The following is a 17,757-nucleotide window of genomic DNA, read 5'->3' on the forward strand; positions in this document are numbered from 1 at the left end:
CTCATTGGGCATCTTCCCATTTCCGCCACACTTTCAGGGCTTTTGCCGGGCATCCTCTGGCCGCGTATACTCTGTATTCCGTTGCGACACAGATATCCACATCCGTTCTCCATTGTTCATAGCTCGGTATTTGGTCCGAGCCCCATTTTTGAGCAATGTTCCTTTTCAAAAGTGCGGTGGTGGTGAACAAGAGCAGTTTTTCATATCTAGATAGGTCAATTTCATCATCTATCCCCAATAGTAGTAGCTTAGGGTTTCTGGGAACTGTTTTCCCCATAACTCTAGAGAGTTCCGCACAGCATGCCTCCCAAAGTGGTTGTATATGTGTGCAATCCCATATGATGTGGAAAAAGGTACCCTCTTCCGTTTTGCATCGCAGGCAGTTCGGATCATCTATTCTTCCCCATCTGTGTAGGGCCACCCTGGGATAGTATACTCTGTGTAATATCTTTAATTGAACCAATCTAAGCCTTGATGAAATCGCTATCTCCCTAGGGAACATCAATGTTATGACCCATTCCTCCGGCAGTATGGCCCCCACGTCCGATTCCCACTTGGTCCGCAGCGACAGTAGATCTGGTGTGCCAAAGGAACTTATGGCACTATACAGAACCGATGTCACTCTCCGGGTAATTGGTTCCGGGAGTAAATTTCTCTCAATGGGGGTGAAGTCCGGTAGGGGGCTCACTTCGGGGAGGATGTTTCGTAGTGCGTGTTGTAGTTGAGCATAGTGGTAATGTTTGGTTTGGGGAAGTCCAAGTCGGAGAGCCAGCTCTGCAAAAGGGACCATGGTGTTATCTTTCACAACGTCTCCCAGGATGGGCGGACCTTGCCGGGACCAGTTCGGCCACCTGGGGAGCGTGTATACACCTGGAAGGTTCTTGTTGTTCCACAGAGGTTGGGCCTGCGATAGTTTGTCGCCCCATCCCACGAACTTGTGTGCGTCTGTCCAGATTTGTGTTAGCTGTGCGCGCATGTTGGGAGTAGCCGCGCGGTCTCTTTTCTTATAAAGGTACAGCATGATGGGTTTTCCAGGAGTGTCCGACTCTAGAGATTTGTTGTGTGGTGCATCGGTGTCGCCGTGTAGTTGGTCATTCACTTTCATCAATTGACTGGCCCAATAGTATGTTTGCATTCGGGGTAGTCCTATTCCGCCCTCCCATATGGATCTCTGGAGTGTAGCTAGGGCTATGCGTGGATGACCGTTATTCCACAGCAGTCTGCGGAGTGTCTGGTCTATTTTCCTAAATATGTTTGAAGGGATGTGTAATGGGGCATTTTGTAATATGTAGAGTAGGCGGGGTAGGGTCATCATTTTGAAGAGTGCAGCTCTACCCAGTAGTGTCAGCGGGAGGGATGACCAGTGACGGGCGTCCTCTGCAAATCTTGTCATGACTGGGTACAGGTTTCTGGGCACATAATCAGTCAGCTTATTTGTTATTAGAATACCTAGGTATTTGAATTGTTCCCTTTCTACCCGGTAGGGACATTGGGGCGGGATCGAGTCTCCCTCTTGTTTAAGTGGGAATAAGGTGGATTTGTCCCAGTTTACTTTGAGGCCACTGAAGGAGCCGTATTTCTGCAGTAAATCAGTCACTATGGGGCAGGATCTGACCGGGTCTTGTAAGTAAACCAATAAGTCGTCCGCGTATAGGGACACCTTATCTTCCCAGGCTTCAGACCATCTAAATCCCTTCCATGTTTCGTTTGTTCTTAACAGTATAGCGAGTGGTTCAATCGCTATTGCGAATATCATGGCCGACAGTGGGCATCCTTGTCTGGTTCCTGTGCCGATTTCAAAGGGGCCTGACACGTGACCATTCACTTTCGTGACGGCTAGCGGGGATTTGTACAATAATTTAACCCAGCTCATAAACTGGGGCCCGAATCCCATCCTATGCATTATCTCCCAGATCGCATCCCACCTGATAGAGTCAAAGGCCTTCTCGAAGTCTACGGCCAACAGGGCCAACGGGTCTCGGATGGTGGTCGCATTCTCCATCGCCATGAATAATCGATGTATATTCATCCGCGTGGATCTCTGCGGCATAAAACCACACTGATCCGGGTGGATCAAGGAGGGTATAACTTGCTGCAATCTATTGGCTAAGGTTTTCGCTAAGATTTTGGTTTCTGTATTGATAAGGGAAATGGGCCTATACGAACTGCAGCACTCTGGGGGTTTGTCCGCCTTGGGTATGACCACTATGGTGGCCTGTCTCAGGTCTTGTGGGAGGGACCCTTTGTTACGGGAGGTTTCATACATTTTCAGCAAGTGTGGTGTAATTACGCTCGTGCCTATTTTCTTCCATACCTCGACAGGAAGGCCGTTGGGTCCCGGGGTTTTCCCGGGTTGAAGGTCGGCTATGGCTGCAGACAATTCATTCTCCGATATGTCGGTTTCTAGCAGGGCTCTTTGTTCAGGTGTCAGGGAGGGAAGGGTGATTCCCGAGATGGGTGTAATGTCAATGGGGGAGATTGGCGGTCCATAGAGTTCCTTGTAGTAGCTTGGGAACTCTTCCGCTATGTCACGGTCCGCTGTCACTAGTGTATTCCCCTGTGTTCTAATCGCTCTAACATGTCGGAGCCCCTCGTCACGCCTCTCCAGCCACGCCAACATTTTGCCTGCCTTATCCCCGGTTTCGTACACTCTAGCCCGCATCGCTGCGTGTGCCTGTTTGGCATTGTCCAGGGCGACGTTTTGAAACTGTTTTTGTGCTAGCTGTAATTCGCGATGGGATTCTGGGAGGTCTTGGGATAGATGAGCTACCTCTGCCTCTTGTACTCGCTTTTCGGCCGCCCGGATCGCCGCGGCGTCTTTTTTCCTATGGGCTGCGATCTGGGATATGAGTTCCCCTCTCAGTACGGGTTTGTATGCCTCCCACAATGTTACAGGGCTATCCACTGAGGTTGTGTTCAGTTCAAAGTATGATTCTGTTCCTTTTTTGATATGTTCGACTAGGTCGGGGAAGCCCAGATAATAATTGTTTAGCCTCCACGTGGGTGGGGGAATCGGCCTGTGTGTATTGAGCACCATTACGAGCGGGGAGTGGTCCGATATACCTCTGGGTAGGAGGTGTGCATCAGTTGCTAGATGTAATTCGGAGATCGGGAGAAAAAAGTAATCAAGTCTAGATAATGAGGCGTGTGCTCCGGAGAGGAAAGAGTATTCTCTCGTGCCAGGATGCAAATGTCTCCACACATCTTTCAGGCCTATTGCGTCGGCGAACGTGGCTAGTTTGGTATGCGTAGCTGGATTTCTCGAACGGACGTGTGTTCGGTCAAGTTCTGGGTGCATGACCTTGTTGAAATCTCCCCCCACCACCATCAAGCTCGAGGAGTCCGCCGCCAACATTGGCGTTATATCTTCAAGTAGTGCAGTGAGTAGGGTAGGTGGTGCATATACGGCTAGCATGGATATAGGCCGCTCCCAAAGAGTCGTGGTTATGTGAACGAATCTACCTCCTGTGTCCTGTGTGACGGATGAGAGGGTCAGTGGAAGTCGTTTGTGCACGAGGATCAGCACTCCCCTAGCTCCCATGGAGAAACCTGAGTGTATCGCGATGCGGTAATTAGTTCGCTTGAAGAGGTTGCAGTTTGTGCCCGCCAGGTGCGTTTCGGTTAGGAAGGCTACATCGGGCGCATAACGGTTCAAATATTGGAGTACAAGGCGTCTCTTGATACTGCTGCCTAGCCCATTCACATTCCAGGTCATTATCTTAATAGACCTGTTCTTGCTTTCAGCGGTGTGGTCAGTCATGGTGGTCGGGAATCGGACATGCCGGGTAATGTTGTGTGTATCTCCGGGCATTGCCCCTTATCCGCCCCCCTGGAACCCGACCCCAGCCTATTGCGCACATTGATCTTAGAGCAGCAAACCAAACAAATAAACTCTGTCATAAACACAAACTCCCTCGTACCCTCCCCATACTCCACCCCAACTGGAAGTACCTGTCGCCCAAACATTAGGCCGAGCCTGACAAGGGTCTGCTCAGACCGAACAAACAATCAATACATTAGATATAACTTATTTGCGATTCTGTCGCCGTTGCTCGGCGCTGGTCCTATTACCTTTGTCGAGGGGGGGGGCCCCCGCTCGAGCCGCCATTTCTTCAATGTGGGGGGGGGGGAAAAAGCTCTGACAGTGCATTGCTATCAGCATGTGTCCGCACACTTCAGTCGGCTTCTCTTGGTGGTAGTCCATCCTGGCCTTGTAGTGGTTGTGCATTCGGGGATCTGTCCGGGCGCGGTCTATTTCGTTCACGTTCCCTTCTATTTGTGGGGCCCCAATCTCCCTCCAGGTTATTTTCTGCCCAATTCCATGCATCCTTTGGGTCATTAAAGTGCACGGTTGTGCCATTATGGTAAATTTTCAGCTGTGCCGGGAACAGGAGACCATATTTGATGTTTTGGGTCTGTAGCTTCTTCTTAAGCTGGTCAAATGATTGGCGTGCTCTTTGTACTTCCCTGGTGAAATCCGGGAAGAAAGTGATTTTCGCGCCGTTGTAGGTCGTGGCTCCCTTGGATCTGGCCATTTGCAGTATCGCGTCCCGATCTCTGTAATTTAGGATTTTGGCAATCACAGTGCGGGGTGGGGCCCCAGGCGTTGGTCTGCCTGTTGGGACTCGATGTGCACGTTCAATGGAGAAAAGTTTCGAAAACTTCTTTGGGGCGTATAGGTCCATGAGTAGTTGTTCAAGGAATAGTTCCATGGAGGGGCCTTCACTTTTCTCAGGTAATCCCAGGATTCGTATATTGTTCCGTCTAGAGCGCCCCTCTCCTTCCTCCACCCGTTCCTCTAGAGTCTTAACACGTTGCAGTACTCTGGTCATCTGTTGATGGATGTTTCGGAGGCCATCTTCCGTGTTGGATATGCGGGTTTCCGCCTCTCCCGTGCGGGACGTGAGTTTCTGCAAGTCATGGCGTAGGAGGGACACTTCTGTGCTGATGCCGTCCATTTTAATCTCCATAGCGGTTCTGGAGTTGGCTATGGCGTTCATAATGTCTTTGAGAGAGGGTTCGGGTTCCTCATCTTCAGTAATTGCCGATCTCTCCTGTGTCGGCTCCGTGGCCAGTGTGGGCACCGCGTATTGTTCCATTTTGCTTTGCGTCGTGCCTCTCCTGCTCCATATAAACATTGTTGATCTGTTGGGAATCTTCAAAGTGCTAAAATCCTTCCTGCACATAATTCAGAATTCTGTGCAGGAAGGATTTTAGCAACATTCTGTAATGTCCACATTAAAGACTGACAACATGACAGCCATGTTTTATGTCAAAAAACAGTGGGAGAACCAGGTCCCCCTCCCCTTTACTGGTCATAGATGATAAATGTGCGAATGGGCCATTCTCCATCTCCTCTCTCCCCAGGCGGCACACTTGGCAGGGGAACAACACAAAAGCAGGCTGTCTGGATTGCCTCACTCTAACTGCGAATGGGAGATCAGATGTTGTGCTTCAGGTAGCTGGTCAAAAACCAGAAGTCACTGGTTTTCCGTCCACAAATCACTCTGAGCATTGCCTCAGATGCCGTCTAGTACATACTTAGTTTGTGTTGACGCAGCCACTGCTTGTAATTCCTTTTCTCTGTTGAAGCTATGGTCTAGTCGTTTGGTTGTTTTGAAGTTTTTGCCACACGTGATAGTTTCCTCTGAAGTTTTCTTCTATCCACAAGTTTTTCTTTAAATACTTGTGAGGTGTTTTGGAACTGTGGGGCTCTCTTTCGAGATTGTGTGCGATATAGCTCTAAAAGGGGTGTTCACTCTGTTGTTAATCCCTCTTGCACAAAATCCGTTGTGAATTTACTAATGCTGTTTCTCCAGTTTTAGTCTGTTACCTCCGTTGCTCACGGCTACCATCACTGGCATGGTCAGTCTCTCGCCTGGTGTTTTAGCAACCCATTCCATATGTAACAGATGATGGTCTCTGTTCAGGGTGTTCTCTATGTTGTATTTGGTGACAAAGGGAAGGAAACTTCTTGAGACGAAAATGTAGTCTTTAATCGATGCATGACCGTCACTCTCCCATGTAGCCTGGGGTGGCATAATCCCCTTCGTATGGTTGTTTAACATATGTATATCCTTGGATATCATGAATGACGACCAGTTAATGCCTCTGGAATATCTTTTGCTTCCTTCTATGGGGTCCCTCATCTGAAGATCGACTCTTATGCAGGTTGAATTAAAGTGTCCACATGCAATCGCATAGGGGGGGTCTGCTGGTTGATATAGGCGGCGTCGATCAAGTCTGACATCGTGTCAATAAATGACTCTTCGGGAACCGCTTGTGGGTTCCAATATACTAATTATTACCAGTTTGGATAGTTTCTTTCCGTTATACGAATTGTTAGAGGCTTGCCACCCTATAAGAAGCTCCTGGGAGAAGGCATCTAATGAAACTTTAATGAGGGACAATGCGTTGCCTGATTTGGCCGCGAATAGGAGACCTGTGGTTGGGAGTCTTTTTGTACCTTTGTTTGCCAGGCTCAGAGATATCTCATATCCATCAAGGGTAGGTTTTTCACATAGCCAAGTCTCTTGAGGACTGACAACAATATAGTTTCCGAGATTTATATCACTAGGTTTCAGCAGATGGGAGAAGCCCCTGGTGTTCAATGATGTCAGTTTTAAACATGTTGCTTTCTTCTTCTCCCTGTATTTCGGTGAGTCCTTGAAAAGATGGTCCTTTGGCTTCTTGGATGGGTACTGTTTTTCATGTGAGGAGAGCACTCTTGGGAGCCACGACCAGTCTAATATCTTCCCTGTTTCAGTCGGGAACTGAGTCACGGATCTAACCCTTTCGTCTTGACGCGGGTGCTGGTCACGATTAAAGGTGACTTACAACTTTGTTCCCAATTCCTCTGGAACTTGTCCCGTGTGTAATGGGTCCAAATACTGTAGGCCTGTAGAGAATTCCTATTCCCACCATCCAAAAGAGGGCCACAAACATGGCATGGGTAAATTCCATGGGAAACCTGGTAGGTCTAGTGAACTCTCTGGTGCCAAACCAGAGGGAGGTCAACAGAAACCCCTGTTCCAGAGATTATTTGGAAAATGTTTTGTATGTGGGTCTATAGATCATGTGAAGGGGGATCCCAGATGTAAGGGTAAACCTTCAGGGGACCGCACTGCCTCCTTAGTCTTCAACCCTTAGGGAGAAGCACTAATGGCAAGTGCTCACTTTCAACTTCTGGCTGAAGACCCCATTGGAGTTTAAGCCAGTGTATAATTGGTGCCCCTGGGTCTGTTGCAACAACAGAATGTGGATGTTTATAACACCATTCCAGATAAGACCAAAGAATATTATAAGGACAGTGTTCTTGTAAATGGTCAGGAGACTCCTGCCATCAGAGACACTGGGGGCAAGCATTACTGTGGTTGATGAACGTTTTTTCAAACTGGAGGATGGAATTAAGGCACCCAAAGGACCCACTAAACTTGCAGGAGGCCCTATACAAATGGTTCCCTTTCTGCCAGCTCTCATCAAGTGCAATAACATGACAGTTAAGATCCCTGTTAGTGTACAGAATGAAGTGCCAGGGAGAGTCCTATTGGGGAATGACTTGAAGGCTCTTGGAGTAGTGTCTAGTACCCCCAGGCCTCCCAGCAAAAAGAAACTGGAGCAAACAAGACTGGCCAGCGAGGCAACCTTAAGAGACTCTCAGTTTGAGGTTAAGGAGATTTCCAATAGCTCCAGTCCACAGGAAGGCCCACCCTTCAACTCCCAAGAAAAGAGACTAAGGAGAAATTCAAGATCTCTGGGGGGGAACAAAGGTCTGAAACATAAACCTGTTTATAGGACAATGACATCCCCGAGAGGACTGTCACATGTCACCCCAGTAACCCCTTCCCCAGCTGATGCTGAGTGGGGGGGGGGCAACCAAATTCTGTGGAATTAGCTACTGGTGACAGCGCTGGAGCAAAAGCCTTCCCTGCATTGGAGATCTGGATCCTAGAGACCATCCTGAGCTCCAGACTTTATTGCAGAAGGTGGACCCTCTATTACAGACTTCAGAGGACAGTGTGTTCCTCTCTAGAAGGTCTGCACCAGCAGACCGCTTCCCAGCTGGAAGGGAAAGAGCCAGGGAAGGGCAGGCTTTACTGGGAGGATGGCCTCCTCTACAGTGAACCTACTGAGTTTACCCCAAAGGACTACAGGAGACTGGTAGTGCCCCAGGAGGTGAGACAAAAGTTCCTGCAGTTAGCATACAAGATCCCTTTGGCTGGTCACTTGAGTTTCAAGAAGACCAAAGACAGGCTATCTCTGTTCCTCTACTGGCCAAAGATGGTGGCTAATGTAAACAATTTCTGTAGGAGCTGCCACACTTGTCAGACTTCTGGAAAGAGTGTGTCCAAGAATGTGGAGGGAGGTCCCTTTTGAGAGGGTGGTGATTCACATTGTTTGTCCCCTAGACCCCCCAACTTACTCAGGCAGCCGATTTATATTGCTTGTGGTAGACCATGCTACCAGGTATCCTGAGGCTGTACCTATGAAAACGGGTACTGCTCAGGCAGTGGCTAAGGCCCTCCTTGGTATTTTTACCAGGGTCGGGTTTCCTAAGGAAGTCATCACTGACAGGGGATCAACCTTTTGTCCCACTACATGCAAACCATGTAGAAAAACTGTGGAGTGACATACAAGTTCTCAACAGCCTACCATCCCCAAACCAATGGGTTGGTGGAGAAGTTTAACCATAATATGAAGAGCATGATAGGTGCTTTAGAGGAACCTCTTAAAAGAAAGTGGGACCTTCTACTGGCTTGCCTTCTCTTTGCTTATAGAGATGTGCCTGAAGCAGGGGTTGGTTTTAGCCCCTTGGAACTTCTTTATGGTCATCCAGTCAGAGGCCCTTTGGCCTTGATCAAGGAAGGGTTGGAGAGTGCTCCTTCCCTGCAGTCAGTGAGAGTTACTGACTATGTGCGAGGCCTCAGGAAGAGGATGGCAATGATGATGACGGAATCTTCAGAAAACCTGAAAGCAGGTCAGGCTCTGTTCAGGCGTTGGTATGACCAGAATGCCAACATGGTGGAGTTTACTCCAGACCAGCTTGTATTGGTTATGGTACCTACAAGGCAGAGGGCCTTCTAGGACAAGTAGATTGGGCGCTTCCAGATTGTAGGCAAACTTGGCTAGGTAAACTATTTAGTGGACTTGGGCAACCCCAAGGAGGGCCCTAGGGTCTATGACACTTAACCGTCTGAAGGCTTATGATTCCAGACCAGAACTAGGAGCTTTGCTTGTAGCCTCTGATCAAGAGAAGAGTGAGCCTCTCCCTGATCTCCTCGGGTGACTACCTTCAGATGAGACAATTGAAGGAATAAAACTCATCAGATTTCACTCTGTAACAACCGGAGGAGTGCAAGGCTCTGTTGAATTAGTTTGCCTCCCTGTTCTCACTGACACCAGGCTTGACCCCTTGGGTCCAGTATGATATTCTCACTGTCAAAGGCAGGGGTTATTGAATGTCTGATCATGTCAGATCCCATATAAAGGAAGAGGTCAAGAAGAGATGCTTGACCTTTTGGTTGTTGAGCCATCTACAAGTTCATGGACTAGTCCAGTTGTACTAGTACTAAAGGCAGGAACCAAAGAATTGAAATTGTGCGTGGACTATAGGGCTCATAATGCAGTCACCACGACTGATGCCCATCCTTTACCCAGGACAGATGAGCTAGTGGGCAAACTTGGTTCAGCCAAGTTCCTCAGCACATTTGACCTGACCTTAGGCTATTAGCAAATAGCTTTGACAGACCATGCCAAGGAGGAAACTGCATTATCCACCACCAGGGGCCTTACACCAGTTTAAGGTTATGCCTTTTGGACTCAAGAATGCATCTGCTAGATTTCAGAGGATGGCGAATCAAGTTCTGAATGGGTTAGAGGACTTCTGCATGGCGCGCTTGGATGACATTGCATTGTTCAGCCCCACTTGGGAAGAGCATATTCACCGCCTAGGATATGTTTTGCAGGCTCTCGAACAGGCCCATCTGACGATAAAGGCGAATTAATGTCAAATTGGTCAGAGTAAAGTGGTCTACCTTGGGCATGAGGTAGGAAGAGGTAAAATTAGGCCATAGCCTAGCAAAGTACAAGCTGTAAAAGACTGGGCCACCCTAGTACTCAGACTCAAGTGAGAGCCTTCGTGGGTCTCACTGGGTTATTACAGGAACTTCATAGAGAACTATGGGACCAAAGATTCTCCCTTGAATGTGATCTCCTCACACAAATTCCTCAAGAAGGTCAGGTGGAATGAGTACACTAAGGCTTTTGAAGAACTGAAGAAAGCCCTTTGTCAAGCACCAGGCTTGAGAGCTCCTGATTATAACAATTCCTTCATTGTGCAGACAGATGCTTCTTATACAGGGATAGGTGCCGTTTTGAGCCAACTGGATGAGAAAGGCGAGGAACACCCTATCCGTTTCATCAGCAGGAGGTTGAAGGACCGTGAGACAAGGTGGAAAACCATAGAAGGCAAATGTTTTGCCATTGTGTGGTCTCTGAAGAAGTTTAGGCCATACTTGTATGGTTCTACTTTAATTACCCAGACAGACCACCAACCCTTGAGAAGGTTAATGTGGATGAAGTGGGAGAATTCAAAATTGTTGGTCAATCAGCCTCCAAGGGTGTGATTTTATCATAGAACACAGGTCAGGGTGTTATCACCAACATGCTGATGGTCCCTCCAGAAAGTATGACCAACTGGATTAGGAGATTCATCCAGGAGTGGATTAAATCCTGCTGTCCCGTAGTCTCTGTTGGGGAGAATTCTCATTTCTGTGACAATTCCCTTCTACCTTAGAGACCCCCAGCACCTTTGCTGGATTTAAGGACTTTTAATTTTAACCCTGGAGTGAGTGAGCCTTGTTTCTCACTCTCGCGTGTTTTCACCTGATTTGGATTGTGTTTCTCCTTGTTTTTAGAGTCTGGCAAACTCCATAGGCAAACCCCATAGGCATCTACTTTTTGTATAGTGACACTTCAGTGCAGTGTCACAGAGAAATCCTCTTGGATTTCTCATAAGGTTTAAATACCCTTTTCTTGTATGAACTACTGTTCCCAAGAATAGTAAAGTGAAATTGACTTTACTTACTGCTAGGCAAGATTTGGAGTAATACCGTTTGGGTTCACTACAATAACCTTGACCTCCTGGCAATAGGAACCCAACCTTTGGTATATGTCTGTACTACACAGGTTGGTAGTGTGGTTGAGCAGCCAGCCTTATCTCAAGAGGGATCAATGTGAGCAGTAGGGTAGTTGCACAGAGATTCACAGTGACAAGTGTTCAAATAAACTCTTACACACAAGGTTTCTTGATTAAACAATGATTCATTTAAGTCAGTTTCAATAAGCCTTCTTCAGAAGGGGCAATCACACATACACACTTAGTTTCTCTAAATCAGCAAATAACCTTTTGGGATGGCACACACACTTCCTACACCCTCAGGTGACTTAAATAGCTAGGACACTGCGGATATTCATATATCACTGTTGCATTTAGAGCAATACTTGGAAGCATGTCAATGAAAAGGGTTATAGAATAAAACAAGAGATCACAAAAATATTCAAAGCAGGTAATTACTTTTGAACCCCCAATGCAAAGTAAGTTAACACCTTCCTGTAAGGAAAGGTAAAACACAATGTTGGAGGACAGAAGAGCTATTCAGGGAGTGTCAATTGGGCAACAGTCTAGGTGAGCTGAAGCACTTCTTGTAAGCGAATAAGTCTTGCACAATGTTTTAGAAGTCTTTGTAGAAAAAGTAGAATCAATGTAGTGCCACAAGCTGGTTAGACTTGTGAAGTAAAGAAGCTGTGAGCAACTCTACAGAAGCAACCAAGCCTAGTCTCAACTGAGATCAAGTAAGGCTACCACAACAAGAGGTAGGTTTGCTTAGAATGTACAGTACCTTTAGCAGAAATGGTTCCTGCTGACTTCTGTTCCGGTGAGGCTCTACAGATCCTGTTGTTCCTGTGCTTCAGTTGTGGGGACAAGGAGGACTTCTGGGGACTCCTGCAACTGGATGGTTGGCGACCAAAAAGGACAAACTTCTATTCAGCAGCACTTCGCGTTTTCAGCTCCTCGTGTCTCAGCAAATAGCACCACAGTGGACTCTCTGATACCACTTTGGACTTTCCTATACCACTTGGGACTTTCCTCGCATCTGGGGTCCACCACTCTGTTGTGGCTCAGGCTTGGTCAATCCTGCTTACTAGGAGTCCGGAGGATCTTCCAGCAGCTCGGGTCTGACTTAAAAGTGATGCACTCTGAATCTGGTGTTCCTCTCCCTGGCGTTCCTGCAGCAGTAAGGAAGTACAGCCAGCTCCGAGAGGCTGTCCAGACGAGTTCACTTTGTAGTTGATTGGTCCCACCAACTCAAGGGGAGAAGTCGTCCTTGCAGGGCTTCTCTAGTAGAGGCGAATTCAGAAGTTTCAGCACAGCAGCAGGGCTTCACTGGGCAAACCAACAGTCCAGGAGTTGCAGCAGGTGTCTCTTCCAAGTTCTTCTTTGGATTCCTTCGTCCAGTGGTTGACTCAAAAAGCCTCGCCTTTTATGCAGGTTTCTCCCATTCATTCCAGCCTAGATGTCAATCACACAGCGGGGTGGCTATCCCTGACGGACAGCCAGCCAATTACCTTTGGATGCATTCCTGTAACCAAGGGGATTACACACAGGGAGTTTTGGGCACCTTTCTCACTTCCTGCCCCTGCCAGACATACTGAAGGAGCCAGAGGCAGGCTTCACTCATGAATCCCGCCAAAGATCAAACAAACAATGGGACCAAATGTGGTTTGGCCTGAATGCACACAGTCCTGATTAGCTGGCTGGCTGTCCTCTCAGGACTGCCACCCTACTGTGTGAGTGTCAGCTAGGCTGTGCATGAATGGGAGAAACCTGCTGAAAAGGCAAGGGTTTGGTGACTAGAGGCAGAGTCGACCAATAGGAAGAACACCCGACGAAGAAATCGTTAACAAAGCTTGTTGCATCCTCCTGGACCTTTGAATTGCCCTGTGATGCCCTGCTTCTGTGCTGAAACTCCTTTTTCTGATCGACAAGAGAAGCTCCCGAAGGGACGACTTCTTCCCTTGGGTTAGTGGGACCAACTAACCCCGAGACTCCCTCCACTGGACCATCTTCCCCGACTGGCTGTACTTTTTTGTTGCAGGAACTAAGTGCCTGGGGTCGAGAAATCTGTAGTTGACTGCAACGTCTGCAATCTGGCCAGAAGCTCCAGGAGTCTCCTCAGGACCCTCCAGAAGCAGGACGACCAGAGCTAGAGTCCCCTCACCAGAGTGCCAGACTCAAGGAGTGAAGGAAGCCCAACCAGTTTCAAAGATCTGTGGTGGTGCTGTTTACCGAGCGCTGAAATCGTAAAGTGCTGCTGATCTGAAAAGAGCCCATAGCTGCCGCCGACCTCTGAATTGCTGCTGCATGAGTCCTCACGGCATCTTCTCTCTTGGCTCCACGACTGAGGCCCAGGAACCCAGGATCTGCACCAGTGCAACCAGACAGAAGCCAGCTGGACCACTCCTCTTCTATCTAGTAGTACTGTTCCGACTTGGGGTACTTACCTCAGTGTCTTTAGTTTTGCGCTTCTCAGTTGAGACTTGTAGTAGCTACTTTGCTAGAGTTGATTTCAGCTCTACCCTTCACAAGTGTAATAGCTTGTGACCCTACATTGATTTTTCTCCAACAAACTAACTTTGTGCAAGACTTTATTTAAGAAGTGCCTCAGCTCCATAAACTGTGCTCCAATTGACCTTGGCTGCCCTGGCTCCCTGCAGACTCTTCTAGTGCCCTTGACTTTGATATTTACTGTCCCTCAGATGTGATAACTTGGTTTTAAACTATTATTGCTGAGACAGGTTTTTGTCTAGAATGTCATTACTGTCCTAGTTAGTGAAGTCACCTTAGGGTGCAGAAAGGTTTAAATGGCATCTCTAAAGGGTGTCTACTAGCTTTGTATTGATTCTAAAAAAGTATTTTAAAGTATATTTGATTGTTGCCTATATTGAGTATTACTTCTATTTGCTAATTTCATTGCTGGCAGGTCAAATGTACCCCTCTTGAGATGTCTGGCTGCTCAGTCACAATGCCAACTTGTGTAGTATAGGCCTATACCAAAAGGTGTGTTACCTAATACCAAGAGGACAAGTCTTGCTTAACAGTGGCACAGCCCATAAAGGTCTCGGGGAATCCCACTCTTCATCTTCTCCCCTGGTAATATACCGCGTCTCACCTGGGGCATTCTCCTGAGCATGATCCTGGGTACCCCTATCGATAATTCTAATTAACGGTAACAGGGTGAATTTGGGCAGATGAAGTATTTGCTTCCAAAATTGTGACTCAAGCTTATACCACCAATTATGGTGCTTTGGCAGAAGGTCTAACCCCATAAATCAGACAGGGTATGATCTTTTTTTGGTAGAACTGCATAATATGAGTTAGAGTAAATTCTCCATATTTACCTTTTAATATCTTTGCTTGTGATATTAAGGTTTGGAGCTTGCTGCTCATCTCTTGCTCAACAAATTGATTGGACATGGTGTCGTTAATACTAATCCCCAAGTCTTTGTATTGCTGTACTCTTAATAGTTTCTTTCTGTAGTTACCACTGACAGGCTTTAGCTTTGGTTTTAACATGTGGTCAGCAGACCATTATTTGAGTTTTTTGCAAATTGATCGTTAAATTATTGGATGAAACATACGAGTCCTGTTCATTGAGTAAGGATTGCAGACTGGTAGGTGTTTGGGACATGAGAATGAGGTCGTCTGCATACAACAAATCACTGATGACTTCCCAATTTTGGAGAGTCTGATTGAAAAGACAGCAGAGAGTCACCCAGATCTAATAGAAAGAAATTCAATCTAGATGATGCCAAAATGCATCCCTGTTTTAATCCTCGGTACGTATGAAACATCGATGAAAATTTACCTCCCAAAGTCACCCTCACTTGCATGGTTGTGTTAGAATGAATCCTCATTATTAGAGATAATATTGACGAAGGACAATTATTCCGGATAAGTTTATTGTGTAAGATTGATCGATCAATAGTTGAAAGCAGATCGAAAATCTACATATGCTAAATACAGCAATTGATTTTTGGCTGTATATTTTGATTTTAACATGTTCAAAACAAAAAGATTGGGACTAGTTCCCAATCCTGCAACAAAGCCTGTTTGAAAAGGGTCTCCAAGAGGATTTTGTATGGTCCATTCATTGAAATCTTTCAACATTATTCTGGTGAAGATTTTGCCTGGGGCATCAAGCAGAGCGATGGGCCTGTGGCTTGTGGGTAAAGTTTGGTACCCCTTTCTATAAATGGGGACTATTATCGGATTTTTCCATGTTATTGGTACATTTTGAGTGATGTTAATTAATGAAAATATATTGAATAAAATGTTGGCCCAAAGCTCGGGATGCTTCTTGAAGATTTGGTTCGAGAGACCATCCGGGCCGCAAGCTCCCGACTTGCTGATTTTCTTTGTATAATAGCAAATGTCATCTAAATCAAATTTTAGATGGAACTGCTTGAGACCCTGGCCCACATCCATAGGATTATTTGGAGGGGTGGCATAAAGGTGTGAGAAGTGCATGATCCAATTCTGCTCGGTGACATTATTGGCCTGGGCAACCGACTGTGGATTATGCACTGCCTAATTCAATAGTGACCAAGTGCCCGCAATGTTTTTGGATTGTATGGATGATAGCATAGTTTCTCCATCATTCTGATATCTCTTGGCTCATGTAGCTTTTAGCCAGTTTTTATATTTGGTCTTTATTTCCGCCACAGTCGAGGTTCTCCTCGATAGGTACTTTGAGAGCTTCTCGTTTTTGCAGACAAAAATCAGCTTTCTTCGCTTTGATATCTCCATCAAACACGTGCAGGCTGGGTCGAGATATTGAATGACTATTTGAGGTTTGGCACGTCTTTGGGCACTGAAAATTTTGTAACATGTCTGAATAAACTGGTACCTGCTCCAAAGAATCCATTTTAAACTTACAAAGTTGGAGAGCCATATGATCGTTGAGTTGGATTAATGAATGGGCTGACCATCATAGGCGATTTCCCCTGACATTTGCCATTAAACATTTGTGAAAATGGTTCATGTTCTCAATTGATTCAGTCTTAGATCTCGGCCATTGAACTATTAATTGATTGTCATCACTGTCGTTATTTTCAGAGACCTAGAAATCAGTTATACAGTCAAACATTTGTGTGTTTGCATATATGAAATCAATGATGGAGGAACTGGCTCCTCTATGCCATGTTGGGCGAGGAGGGATATCTGATGGAAACGCTCCATTTAGTTTAACTAAATTGTGATGTGCCACAAAAGAGAGCCATTTTGCCAATATATAATTATGATTGGGAGGGTTCTCAATTGTACAATTAAGATTGAAATCTCCCGCGATTGTTTGGGAGGTGGAGGCGTCCATAGATATCAAATTTAGTAATTCACTCAAATATTTTAAGAAGCGTCCATCAGATATGCCTACAGGGTTCCAATACTCATTGAACAATCCATAGGTAATATTATGGATCTTAACTTTTACCAGCTGCATAAACTCATTCGGCGAGGCCCATTCTTGGGCTATAGTGCCTTGTTCTACTTTCACAGCTATAAGCAGCCCTGATTTTGGTCTACTTAAATTTGATCTAACAGCTGGAATCAAAAACAGATCATAGTTATCCCAAACAGGAACTGTCGTCAACCAAGTTTCTTGCATTAAGAGGATACTATGGTGAGTCAGAGAGCTGTCATTGTTATTTATTGTTATTCATTGTTATTTATCAAATGGGTGAAACCTCTAGTATTCCAACTAAGGATAGAGTTGTTTTGATCCTTCGTGGTATATTCTAGGTAATTTGAATAAGGGATTGATTCACACGTGCATTATCTTGGATGACACATCCTTGCACTTGTCTGTGATGTTGAGCATTTAGCGCTGATCTTACTAGTTTGATATTGAGGTTTCGACACAAGCTCACCCTCTTTCACGGATTCGGTGCTGAGTGCAAAACCTAACATTGGGAGATCCTTTTTCACCAACCATGTGGTGTTTTGAATTACTCTAGAATTCATCCAGATCCGTACTGATTGTAAATTTTGTTTTGGATGGGAATTCCACTAAAACAAGATCAGTGGAATTAACGTCTTCCAGCAAGGGGATATCTGAAAAGATAGCCAAAATAGACCGTCTGTTCAATTCATATTGGACTGCCGGGCATGGATTACATGTTGATACAAGTGAGAAATTTGCTGGGAGCTTTTTGTTACAAGATGCCATACTTATCATCTTTTGCAGATTTAGTAGGCAAATCTGGGCTAGCAGAGGACTTTCACATCTTAGAATTGGCATCTATGACTGATTGTATTAAGTGAATAATTTCAGGAGCTACTTGTGCCAAAAGTGCATGTTGATTATTAGTTATCATAGGGTTAATGCTGTCAGATTGAGTAGAAGACGTCTGAGGATTGGTGACTAAAGCAGGTAGGTTATTTACGCTTTTGATCCTCAAGCATTGCTCACTATTAAGCGCCGGCACTGAGTCTCTAGCTGCAGCAACTGTAGGCAAAGACTTTCCTCATGTTCCCTGTGGGAAGAGGGCAGGTTGAATTGCTAGTAGAATGAGTGTTGTATTTTATCAGCGTTACATTACAAGGGAACTGAGGCTTGACTGCTCATATATGCGTCAACCGCCTTTCGGATCTCTAGTCGGTGAAAGTCTCTGATGACCGTCGCTGAGTGCAGATTTTCA

The 17,757-nt window shown here is 46.1% G+C and overlaps 1 protein-coding gene across 1 annotated transcript in view; it reads left to right on the forward strand.

Moving 5' to 3' along the window:
• Positions 1-17,757, forward strand: part of CUL4B (cullin 4B) — a 1,392,627-nt gene that overhangs the window by 185,657 nt on the left and 1,189,213 nt on the right. The gene's annotated exons all lie outside the window — the stretch shown is intronic.

This window comes from Ambystoma mexicanum, chromosome 5p (genome assembly GCF_040938575.1).
Source record: "Ambystoma mexicanum isolate Mex_15411 chromosome 5p, UKY_AmexF1_1, whole genome shotgun sequence".
Taxonomy (NCBI): domain Eukaryota; kingdom Metazoa; phylum Chordata; class Amphibia; order Caudata; family Ambystomatidae; genus Ambystoma; species Ambystoma mexicanum.